The following is a 13,406-nucleotide window of genomic DNA, read 5'->3' as shown; positions in this document are numbered from 1 at the left end:
TATCTTGTATACCACCAAGCACATGTTGGAAGCTTCAAAAACATGAGGAAAAGTCACTGGTATACCCTTTTAGCCAAAAAAGTTCCATTTTTAGGTGTGGCAAACTTAGAAATAATTATGCTTTACATTTGCCCTTATCATGATTTCAGAGCTCTGTAAGGCCACAGGCAAATCACTTAATTATATCTTATAATAATAGATTTTAAATTAAGATAGACTTTTAAAGATCAAGTCCACACTCCTTCCTATTTTACAGATGTAGAAACTGAGATCCACAGAGGTTCACGCAGTCTCACATGGCAAGTATCTATGCTAAGATTTAATCAGTCAAAGTGTCAGAGCACTGGCCTTGGAGTCAGGAAAATGAGGATGATACATATTCTGTATTAGAAACTTACTAGCTGAGATTTAACCTTTTTGTGCCTAGGTTTCTTCATCTTTAAAATGATTGTGTTGGACTTGACAGCCTCTAAAATCCCTGATAGCTCCAAATGTATGATTTGATGACTCCAAATCCAGCATTCCATCCACATGGCCTCTCTTAACTTCTGTGAACCTTTATAAAATGAAGGTACTAAAATGGACAATCTTTAAGGATTTTTTCCATTTAAGCAGACTGTGATTCTGCATCTCCTTTCATTTGTTCTTCATATCAACCTTGTGTGGATGATAAAGCCCATATTAAATCCCCCTTTTATCTTTATCTTTCTCTGTCTCCTTATGTCTCTCTGTTTCTGTTTCTGTGACTATGTATCTCTCTCTCTCTGTGTCTGTCTTTTTCACACACACACACACACACACACACACACACACACATACACATACTCACTCACTCACTCACATTTCTCTTGCCTAGATGAGAAACTGAAGTCCAACCATCTAAAGAACTTGAGCAAAGCTAAGAGTAGAATTTGGAGTTTTCATAGCTTTCATACTCGCAGTCCTTTCTACTCTATAGTTCTAAAATCAAAAAATCATAAATATCTTCAAAAGCAAAGGATCTTAGCAGACATTTTTCATTTTATAGACAATGACACTAAAATCCAGAGAAATTAAGTGATTTTGTTCCTTCAGTGATGGAACCAGGATTTCACTTGAAGTTTTTTAGGTCTATGTCTATTGATCCTTCTATTTTATCTCCTTGATTCTCTTATTCTTCTTCAAGAGAGCTGGTTGTTGTCCTTTGTTCTTGAAGAAGACCAAAATAACATCACTATGTTAGAGTTGAGTTATAGTGTGTCTGACTGTAGCTGATCAAACCAAAATGAGCCCAAATTATTCTGTCATAGGTCGGACACATTAGTCCCCATGAGCATTTGGAATTGTTTCTCTAACTATGTGCATCTTATGTTTCTTCTGAGTTAATTCAATTCTGCTTTGCTCATTTTCCAGGGAATAGAACAGATAGACTCCTGCTCCTCCTCCATACTCAGTTCTCACTCCATGAACCCTGATGTGGGAAAAAAAAAAAAAAACATGGTAAGAGTTTGTCTAGTGCAAAGATTCAATCTTTCTTGTGCCATAAGTCACTCGTGCCATCTAGTGATGTCTATGGATCCTTTCTCGAAATAATGTTGTGTTGCCTGTGTTTACAGCTGAAGGAAATGCTAAATTTCATTTAGAAGTTAGAAGAAATTAAGGGATAATTTTTCCATTCAAATTTATAGGACACTCCCCAAAAACATGACTATAGAGCCTAGGGTGGAAATGAGTTTGTGGGCCCCACCTTTAAAACCCCTGATTTAGCAGAAAGGAAATGATAGTTCCCTGATAAACACAACCTAGGCATTTACTTGGATTTCTCCAGGGAGTTAGAAAGCAATCAGAAAGAGGGTAGAGAAAGAGGCCTATTCTTAGAATGGATTCAGTAGTCTTAGGAAGGAGGATGTGAAGGACAGGTGATATGATAGGGAGTGGAAAGTTTTAGCCACTAGTCAGGAAACTAGGTGTTCAATAAAAACAAGATAAAAGGAAATAATCCAACAGACTGGAAAACAGCTAGGAACAAACAAGTTCTGTTTAAAAAAAAAAAACTGAACTAAATATTGAGTCATGCATCAGCTTACTAAACTCCAAAGTCCAACTTCTAGGTCTGAAAACCACTTCAGCAGGGCAGGGATTCCATAGAACCAAGTCCTGGTACTTGTTCATCATAACCAAATAAAACACAAATTGATCTGGTGATGACTGAATGGATGTTGCTGTTGTAAGGAACAGCTACATTATAAATAGATTAGATAGATAGACATATATGTGTGTGTATATTTATATGTGCATATATATATATACAAATATTATGTTTATTATGAAGAAGATTCTAGCATATATTCAAAAATTAGAAATTAAATAAAAACTGGTTAAATTTAATTGAATATTTGAATGACAGTTACATTCTTGCTTTCACCAACACAAGTGGTCTTTCTTTCACATGTCAGTTTATATCATAGACTAATCCAGATGTAATCCAGAAATTTCACTCTAAATTTATACTTCTTTTTACTCAATTACATATCTTAGGTTAGAATATATCCCCTTTGCTTGAAATGATCTTCCCTCCATTTCTGTAGGTCATCAGTTAAATCCCATTTCCAATCTACTACTACCTGAGTCTTCATTCTCAATCCCTCAAATCTTTCACCCCAAAGTTTCAACCAAAACCACTCAAAACTTCAACTGCACTTAATGGAATGCCTCTTCCATAGGAAACAAACTTCCTTTCATCTTAAATTTTTTTCTCCCACTCCTTCCATCTATTAACTCTTACTGAAATCACAGCATCTCTGGTCACCCTTTCCAGTCCTAGCTGCCCCTTCACTTTTTCTCATCAGCTCACTTGTGGAGGTAGAATGTTGGAATACTCCTTGCTCTCCATTGCCATTTCCAAGTTCTCCCCCTACTCCCATCACTCAATAACCTCTCTTCTTTTGAGGTTCATGCTGTTCACATCTACTACTAAATTAAAATCCTGGTGGCTATTGTCTACAGATACCCAGATTATTCCTCTTCCTTTTTCAATGAGTTCAGAACCAAGTTTACAATCCTGTACTCCTACCAGAGGATTTCATTATCAATATGTATTGACTATTCCTCAAACACCCTATCTACTTAGTTCTTTAACTTATTTACTTCCTATGAGCTACTTATGCATCCCACCTCAACCACACAAAAAGATGTTCCCTTGTTCTTGCCACTACTCATAAATGTATCCCTTCTATGTTCAAGAATTCTGAAATTCCCTTATCTGGCCACAGTATATTTGACCTTTTATCTTTTTCTCTTGCCTTCTGTTACAAAGACTTCTTCTCTTCATCTACACTATTACTTCCAATCCCTTGACTTTTCATTCTTTCTCAGGCCTTATTGCCTGCACTACTCATTCTCTTCACTTTCTCCCATCTTTATCCTTTGATGAACCAATTCAACTCTGCATTGCTTCTCCTCTCTTCCATTCCTGACCTCTTTATCACATTGCATATTACTCCCACCATTCACCATCTTCATTCTTGCACACATGCAGTCGGATGTGTCATCATACAACTATTCTGACTGGGTAAGCTGGAAATTTATTACACAATCTCAACTGAGACCTTGCTTATACTTGTCAATCATACTATATCTCCCTAATCAATTTACTATCTCTCTCTCACAGTAACTCTTCCAAAACTTTTCATTCTTCCCCAAACCCATGACACCCCTTCTCCCTAGTTTACCAGATAATAACCTTGTCTCAAATTTTACAGAAAAAATGAGGTCACTTTCAAGAATTCCCCTGTTCTTTACTGCCTATCATTCATGTCTTCTACCACTATTACCTCCTTCACCCTGTTTCACTTGATGAAGTGACCTTACTCTTTATCAAGGTTAACTCCTCTACTTGTTCAAGTGATTCCATTCCATTCTCTTTCTCCAACAAATTTTCTCTTCTGTTACCCCAATTCTTTCATTTATCTTCAGTTTCTTCCTGTCTACTGACTCCTTTCCTACTGCCTACAAACACACCCATGTCTTTCTCATCATAGAATAATTCTTGTCTTCCTTCCTTCCTATCATCCTATATTTCTAATTCCATTTATACTCACACTGTATATAATAGGTGCCTCCACTTTCTCTCTTCACTCTTTTTCTAACCTATTACAATCTGGCTTCCAACCTTATAATACCTATGAAACTACTACATACAAAGTTACTAATGTTCTTTTCATTGGGAAATCCACTAGCCTTTTCTCAACGCTCATTCTCCTTGATTTCTCTGTAGCCTACCTTTCATTTTAATGTAAAAGGCAATACTATCCTCTCAGTCCCTCAGGCTCACAACCTAGTAGTAATTCTGGATTCTTCATTATCTCTACATATATATATATATATATATATATATATATATATGTATGTATACAAGCACACACACACACACAAACACACACACACACATACACACACATCCTATATCCAAGTTTTTGCCAAGGCCTGTCAATTTCACCTTGCAACATCTCTTGAATCCCCTTCTTTCCTCTCATATTGCCAGGTCCTCAACACTTACTATCTTTTCTATTCTAATAGCCTGCTAGTGGATCTGCCTGTTTGAAGTCTTTGTATTCCAATCCATTCTCCATTCAGTTACTGAAGTGATTTTCTTAAACTGCAGATTTAATCATATCTCTTTCCCTTTGTCTCAGTCTATCTCTTTCTCCTAAACACACACACACACACAATGTGTGTGAAAACAATGAACAACTTGACTATACATAGCTACTACACTGATAGAGATGAGGATTAAAAGTCAGAAAAAAACAATAAAGTGAAAACAGTTACTTATAAAACTTCAAAGAAAAACTGTAAAATATTCACAAGATCAAAAGGAGATTGAGGGGAAAAAACTGAGAAAAGGAATGAATAATGCAAGAAAACCATGAAAACTATAAAAAGAAAGTCAGCTTAATAGAAAGAGATCCAAAAACTTGAGGAAAAAAATACAGTGGTACCTTAAGAACTCATTGTTGAATTTTTTGTGTGTATATTTTTCCAATAATATTTTATTTTTCTAAATACATGTAAAAGATTTCTGTAAGACTTTGTTTTCCAATTTTTTTCCTCCCTCCCTCTCTTACCTCCCTATTCCCCCAAACAATAAGCAATCTTATATAGGTTAAATATGTGCAATTCTTTTAATAAATTTATATATTTGTCATGTTGTGCAAGAAAAATCCAACCAAGAGAGAAAAAAGCCATAAGAAATAAAAAGTAAACAAACAAAAAAGATGAAAATATTATGCCTTGATCCACATTCAGTCTCCATAAATCTCTCTCTGGATATGGATGGCATTTTTCATCCCAATTTTATTGGAATTGTCTTGGATTACTTGGTACTCATTGTTAACTGGTTCCAGAAGGCAAGATCAGCGGCTAAAATGTTGAGTACTGAATGATTTTTTTCCCAGAAGAAGTACATCTGCAGTTCACAGCTGCACCATCCCTCCCTCCCACCAACTTCCCCAAAGGAACAAGTGGGGCCTTCAGCTATGCCCAGGTGGGCTCCTCCCTTCTTGATCCAACTTAGTTTCTGAGAGAAAAAATGACATTTATACTCTCTCTCCCTCCTTCCCTCCCTTTCCCCCCTTCTCTTTCTCCTCTCTCTCTGTCTTTCTTCTTCTTCTTCTTTTTCTTCTCCTCCTCCTCCTCCTCCTCCTCTTCTTCTTCTTCTTCTTTTTCTTCTTCTTCTTCTTCCTCTTCTTCCTCTCTCTCTCTCTCTCTCTCTCTCTCTCTTTCTCTCTTTCTGTCTCTTATCTCTCTCATACACACACACACACACACACACACGCACGCACGCACGCATGCACCCTCCAGGGTCCCCTTGGAGAGAGGTTCCTCCTGGATATGGAAACAGAAGCAATGGTCCTGGGCTCTCCACCATCCAGAGGTTTGGCTCTGGGACTCAGGGGTTCTAGAACTCTTGGGTTCTCTAACCACAACTGTTGCCTCCACCTAGGTTCCTACTGCTACTCTTGCTTCTGCTGCTTCTCCTCCTGCTGAGAACACTAGCTTTTCCATGTCCCTTCTGGTACTACTATTTTGGAAGCTGGGAGTCTATATACTGCAGCCACATCATCCTGCAGGAACTTCCCCATGATCTGTTTCCCCATGACCTGCTGGCTGATAGCACAAACTCAACATCATGAGCTCCAACTGGGCAGTCCTGTTCACTGCCTTCACTGGGGAGGAGCTGCCCACGGCTGAGGGCAATACCAGGGGTGGTGGGTGTCAGGGAGTACATCTGGCCAATCTCAAATCCAATGACTGCCAAGTAAGCATCAAATACTATTTTTTTCTTGTTGAAAGGTGTAGGATATTAAATTCAATGAGTTCCAAAGCAGTCCAGTATCACTGTAATTCCTTAAAAATTAGAATTGGGCAAGGGAAAGCTAATAACTTCATAAGACATCAAGAAATAAGTTTTTAAAATTAAAAGAATAAAAAAAGAGAGAGAGAGAGAACATGAAATAACTCATTAGAAAAATAACTGACCTGGAAAACAGATCAAAGAAAGATGATATAAAAATTGTTAGACTAACTGAAAGTTATAATCAAAATGAGTGTAGTCACTATACTTCAAGAAATTACTAAGAAAAATTGCTCTGAAGTTTTAGAACAAGATAGTAAAATAGATATTGAAAAAATTCACCCATCATCACCAGAAAGAGATCCCAAAATTAAACCTCACAGGAACATTATAGGTAAATTTCAAAACTTCCAAATGAAGAAGAAAATATTACAAGCAACTAGAAAGTAACAATTTAAATATTATTAAGCTGAAAACAAGATAACACACCAGTTTCTACACTAAAAGGGCATGAAATATGATATTCTGAAAAGCAAAGGATCTGGCTTTACTACCAAAAATAGCTTGCCCAGAAAAGCTGGGTGTAATTCTGCAAAGAAAAAAAATGGATATCTAATTAAAGGACTTTCAGGTTTTTTTCTCAAGGAAAAGATCAGAACTGAACAGAAAGTTTGATGTACAAGGATCAGAAGAAACATAAAAAGACATATATAAAAGTTTTAAGAGATTTAATAAAGTTAAACTGTATACTTCTTATGTAGAAAAATATTTGTAACTCTTGTTATTATTACTAGAGTAGTTCAAAAATCCTATACCATAGATAGAAGGCCTGGAGTTAAGTTGATTATGATGGAATGGTCCTAAAGAATAAATTTGATAGGAAAGCTAAATTGAAACAAATTATCTCAAAAGAAAAAAAAAGCGTGAGTGGAAAAACTGTTACTTGTAGAGGAAAGGGAAAGGTAGAGGATGACTAGTGCAGGAGCCTTATTCTTAACAGAACTGGATCAAAGAAAGAATATTGTATACATATAGAGTATAGACATTTCTTATTTTACAAAGAAATGGGGGTAAAGGATAAGGAAATTATTCTTAAAAGAATGCTTGGGTTTGGAAGATAGGTCAGAAGCAAACTAGACTTCTGAGGAAGGTTAGGGGAAAGAGAACAAGAGCGGGGGAAGTAGAATGAAGGGAAATAAACAACTAGTTTTTATAACTTTGAATAGGAATTAGATGAACTCACCCATAAAATAGAATTGGGCCACAGAATGGATCAAAAATCAATACCCAACAATGTTGTTTACACAAAACACATTTTAAAATGGGATATACACATAGAGTACAAAGGGCTGCAGTAGAACTTATTGTGCTTCAGCTAATATTTGAAAAAAAAGGAGATGAGGATCTCAGCAAAGTTAAAGCTAAAATAAATTTAATTAAAAGAGGTAAACAAAGAAACTACATTATGTGGAAAAGGACCACAAATAATGAAATAATATCAGTCTATAAAAAGATAAATGAATTATAGATGAAAATAGATAGCAAAACTATAATAGTGGGGAACACTGACCTTTTCCTCTCAGAATAAGAAAGAAGACAATGAAATAAAGAGAACCTTAAATAAACCAAATATGATAGACATCTGGAAAGAACTAAATGGGAATAGAAAGAAACATACATTTTTCTTGGCAGTATATGGCACCTTTACAGAAAGTGACCATATAATAGAGTATAAGACTTGTATAGTTACATTCAGAAAAGCAGAAATATTAAATGCATCCTTTCCAGATCACAATACAATAAAAATTATATTTAATAAAGCATCATGAAAACATAGATTAAAAATAATTGGAAGCTAAATAATCTAATCCTAAGAACACATGGATTAAAAAAATCATCAAAACAAATAATTTTATTAAAAATAATGACAACAATGAGATAATACATAAAAACTTATGGAACAAAAGCAGTAATCAGAGTAAATTTTATATCTCTAAATACTTACATCAATAAAATAGAGAAAGAATAAAGCACTGAATTCAATATGTAATGCAAAAAAAAAAATCTAAAACAGAAAAAAATTTAAAATCCCCAATTAAATACCAAATTTGGAATCCTGAAAATTAAAGATGCGATGAACAAAACTGAATGTTAAGAAAACCATTGAATTAATAAATGAAACTAAAAGTCGCTTTTATGGGGGGGAGGAACAATATAATAGATAAACACTTGATTGATGTGGTTTTTTTAAAAAGGAAACCAAATCTTTAGTATCAAAAGAGAAAAGGTGAATATGCTATATCACTTAAAGCATAAACTTCAAGCAATTATTAGGAGGTATTTTGCTCAATTATAGGCCAATAAATTTAACAATTTAACTGAAATGGAAGAATATTTTTTAAAAATATAAATTGCCTAGATTAACAGAAAAAGAAAGAGAATGTCTAAATAAACCTATTTTAGAAAAAGAACAAGAACAAAATCATCAATGAATTCCCTAAGAAAAATCTCTGAATCAAATGGATTCACAAGTAAATTCTACCAAACATTTAAAGAACAATTACTTACAATACTATATAAACTATTTGGAAAAATGGATAAAGGAGTCCTAACAAATTCCTTTTATTACACAACTATAGTGCTGATACCTAAATCAGGAAGAGCCAAAACAAAGAAAGGAAATTGTAACCAATTTCATTAATAAATATTGTTGCAAAAATCTTAAATAAAATATTAACAAAGAGATTACAGAAATTTATCACCAGGATAATACACTAAGATGGAATACAGGGCTGGTTCAATATTAGGAAAACTATCAGCATAAGTAATCATATAAATATAACATTAACTAACAGAAATCATATGATTATGTAGAAAGATGTAGAAAAAGCATTTGACAAAATACAGCACCCACTAGGGAACATAGGAATAAAGTTCTCCTTAAAATATAAATAGCATCTACCTAAAATCATTAGCAGCCATTCTCATTATGTAATGAGAAGAAGTTAGAATTGTTCCCAGTAAGATCAGGGGTGAAACAAGTATGCTTATTATAACCCCTATTCTTAAATATTGTACTAGAAAGCTTTACCAATAAGAGAAGAAAAAGAAATTAAGGAAATTAGAATAGGCAATGAGGAGATAAAATTATTATTCTTTGCAGATAACATAGTATACTTAGAGAATTCTAGAGAATCAACCAAAAAAAAAACTATTTGAAACAATTAACTTTAGCAAAGTTGCAATATATAAAATAAACCCAAAGAAATTATCAGAATTTCTGCATATTACCAACAAAGTCCAGCCACAAGAAATAGAAAGAAAAATTTCATTTAAAACAACTAAAGACAACATAAAATATTTGAGAGACAAATCCAGGAACTACAAAAATACAGTTACAAAATACTTTTCACACAAATGAAGCAAGATCTAAACAAGTAGAAAAATATCAATTGCTCATTGGTAGATCAAGCTAATATAATAAAAATGACAATTTCATCTAAATTAATACATTTACTTAGTGCCATACCAATTACACTGCCAAAAATTATTTATAGAGCTAGAAATAATATTAACAAAATTCATCTGAAAGAAAACAAGTTCAAGAAAACAAGGGAATTAATGGGGAGGGAGTGCAAAAGAAGGTGGTCCAGCCCTATCAGACCTAAAACTATATTCTAAAATGGCAGTCATCAAAACCATTTGGTACTGGCTAAGAAATAGAGTAGTGGATCAATGGAATAGATGAGCTAACAAGACACAATAGTCAATGACTATGTAATCTATTGTGTAGTAAATACAAAGATGACAACTTCTGGGATAAAAAACCCACTATCTGACAAAAATTGCTGAGAAAACTAGAAAGTAGTATGGCAGAAAACCAATAGAAAGACCAAGATCTCACCCCCTATACCAAGATAAGATCGAAATGAATTCATGAGTTAGATATAAAAGGTAATACTATAACAAAATTAAGAGAGCCTGTCAGATATTTGTAAAAGTGAGAAATTTATGACCAAAGAAGGAGAAAATATTATGAAATGCAAAATGGATAATTTTGATAACAATAAATTAGAAAGGGTTTTCATAAATAAAACCAATGCAGCCAATATTAGAAGGGAAGCAGAAAGCTGGGAGGCAATTTTTATAGCCAGTATTTCTTTTTTATTTTTAATTAAGGCTTTTTTTAATTTTCAAAATATATGCATAGATAATTTTCAACATTATCCCTTAAAAAAAACCTTCTGTTCCAAATTTTTTCTCCCCCACTTTAGATGGTAATTAATCCAATATACGTTAAACATGTGTAATTCTTCTATACATATTTCTACAATTATCATGCTGCATAAAAAAAATCAGATCAAAAAGAAAAAAAGGAAAGAAAACAAACTGCAAAGCAAACAGCAACAACAAAAAAGTGAAAATATTATGTTGTGATACACATTTAGTCCCCATTGTCCTCTCTCTAGGTGCAGATGGCTCTCTCCATTACAAGACCATTGGATCTGGCCTAAATCATCTTGGTGTTGAAAAGAGCCGTGTCTGTCAGAACTGATCATCTCATAATCTTGTTGTTGCTGCGTATAATATTCTCTTGGTTTTAACTCACTTCATTAAGCATCAGTTCATATAAGTCTCTCCAGGCCTTTCTGAAATCATCCTGCTGATCGTTTCTTATAGAACTATAATATTGCATAACATTCATATACCATAATTTATTCAGTCATTCTCCAACTTATGGGTACTCACTAAGTTTCCAGTTCTTTGCCATTACAAAAGGGGCTGCCACAAACATTATTGCCCATGTGGGTCCTTTTCCCTTCTTTATGATCTCTTTGGGATACATAGGCCCAATAGAGACACTGCTGGATAAAAGGGTATGCACAATTTGATAGTGCTTTGAGTATAGTTCCAAATTGCTCTCCAGAATGATTAGTTTACAACTCCATCAACAATGCATTAGTAACCCAGTTTTCCCACATCCCCTCCAAGATTCATCATTATCTTTTCCTGTTATCTTAATCTGAAAGATGTGTAGTAATACCTCAGAGTCATCTTAATTTCCATTTCTCTGACCAATATATTACCAAAAAAATTGTTTTATTTAACTAGAAAATATAATAACAAATTCATCTGGAAGAAAGAAAGGTCAAGAATATCAAAGGAATTAATGAAAAAACGTAAAAGAAGGATGTTTAGCAACTGTAATATAAGGCCATGATTATCAAAACTATCTAATATTAAGAAATAGAATGGTGGATCAGTGGAATAGAGTAGGAAATGATGATGGTAACCTTGTATTTAATAAATGTAAAGATTTAAGCTTTATAGGATAAAAATTCATTATTTGGTAAAAAAAAAAATTGTTGAGGAAACTGAAAAGCAATCTGTCAAAAACTAGCTATAGAACAATATCTCACATCACTAATTAAGATAAGCTCAAAATGGATATTTGATTTAGACATAAAAAGGGATGATATAAGTAAATTAGAAGAACATGAGACATACTATCAGATTTATGGATAGGAATAAAATTTATTAACAAATAAATGTTAGCATTATGAAATATAAAATGGATAATTTTGACTAAATTTAAAAGGTACAAATAAAACCAATGTAGCCAAGATTAGAAGGAAAGCAGAAAATTAAGGGGAATGTTTTATAGACAGCTTATTGAAAACAATCTGCTATTTCAAATATATACCTCAATTGATAAATGTTCAAAGGATATGAGCATGCAGTTTTTGGAAGAAGAAATCAAAGTTATGTATAGTCATATAAAAATCCTCTAAAATTATTATTGATTAGAGAAATGTGAATTAAAACAACTTACACCTATCACACTAAAATGCTAGAAGGGGAAAATAATAAATGTTGATGGAGAAGTGAAAAAAATCAAGACACTAATAGAACTTGTAGTTCATCCAGTCATTTTGGAAAGCAACTTGGAATTATCCTTTCACCCAGCAATATCGGTATTAAGCACCAAGGTGATCAGGAAAAAAAGGAAAACAACCCTCTATATTCTAAAATATTTAGAGCAGCTCCTTTTGTAATGGCAAAGAACTGGAAACTGAGAGGATGACTATCAATTGGAGAATAGCTGAATAAGTTGTAATATATGATTATTATGAAATATTACTGGGCTATAAGAAATCATGAGCAAGTTGATTTTAGAAAATCATGAAAAGACATCCATGAAATAATGAAGAGTGAAACGAACAGAACCAAAAGAATGTCATATACACTAACAGGAATATTGTTCCAAGAGAAACTGTGAATGAGTAAACTATTCTGAGTAAGATGAATATTCAAATCAACTACAAAAGACCTACAACGGATGACTCTATCCACCTCCAGAAAAAGGACTGATATATGAAAGTATGCATTACATGGTTTTACATATACATCTGTGTCAAATTTTGGACTTATCTAGTGTTCATTTGGGAGGGAATGAAGGGAACAGCTTGAAACTTAAAAATGTAACAAAAATAAATAAATGAAAAATATTGAACCAAAAAGGAAATAGAAAGAAAGAAAAGGTACCAGACTTCAAAAGTTTTGGTGAATCAGCTACTCAAGACACCTTTGATCTCCAGAAAGCAATTTGTGTATACATGGACAGAAACATAATAGCCCATCAATTGCAGGCTGACCAAAGCTCCTAGAAACTATTTCTATGGCAATCTAATGCCTGTAATAACTTTTGTGGTCTGCAGCTCCCAACCTGGAAAAATGAACATATCTAGACAGAAATACTATCAATTCTTGATAACATTTGCTATGAAGAATGCAATGAGCCAATAAAGTCATCCTTAACTCTCATCAGAAAAATAATGCAATTAGACTCTATTGACCTCTATGATCTCTCCCGCCTTTAAATCTAATGGTCCCAAATATTTATTTAAGGGATATATATATATATACATATATATATACACATATATACATATATATGTATATGTGATATACATATATATACACAAATACATATATATATATGTGTGTGTGTATACATATATATATATATATATGTATGCATGTATATCCCTTTTATGTGAGAGACACAGGA

General features: G+C 33.4%; 1 protein-coding gene across 2 annotated transcripts in view; it reads right to left on the bottom strand.

Annotated features, from left to right (window-relative positions):
• The window catches only part of SHISA9 (shisa family member 9), a 441,603-nt gene that overhangs the window by 332,368 nt on the left and 95,829 nt on the right, over positions 1-13,406 (bottom strand). The gene's annotated exons all lie outside the window — the stretch shown is intronic.

The sequence above is a fragment of the Antechinus flavipes genome, chromosome 1 (assembly GCF_016432865.1).
Source record: "Antechinus flavipes isolate AdamAnt ecotype Samford, QLD, Australia chromosome 1, AdamAnt_v2, whole genome shotgun sequence".
Taxonomy (NCBI): Eukaryota; Metazoa; Chordata; class Mammalia; order Dasyuromorphia; family Dasyuridae; genus Antechinus; species Antechinus flavipes.
Note: the sequence above shows the minus strand (reverse complement) of the source record. Positions and strands in the feature narration are given on the sequence as shown.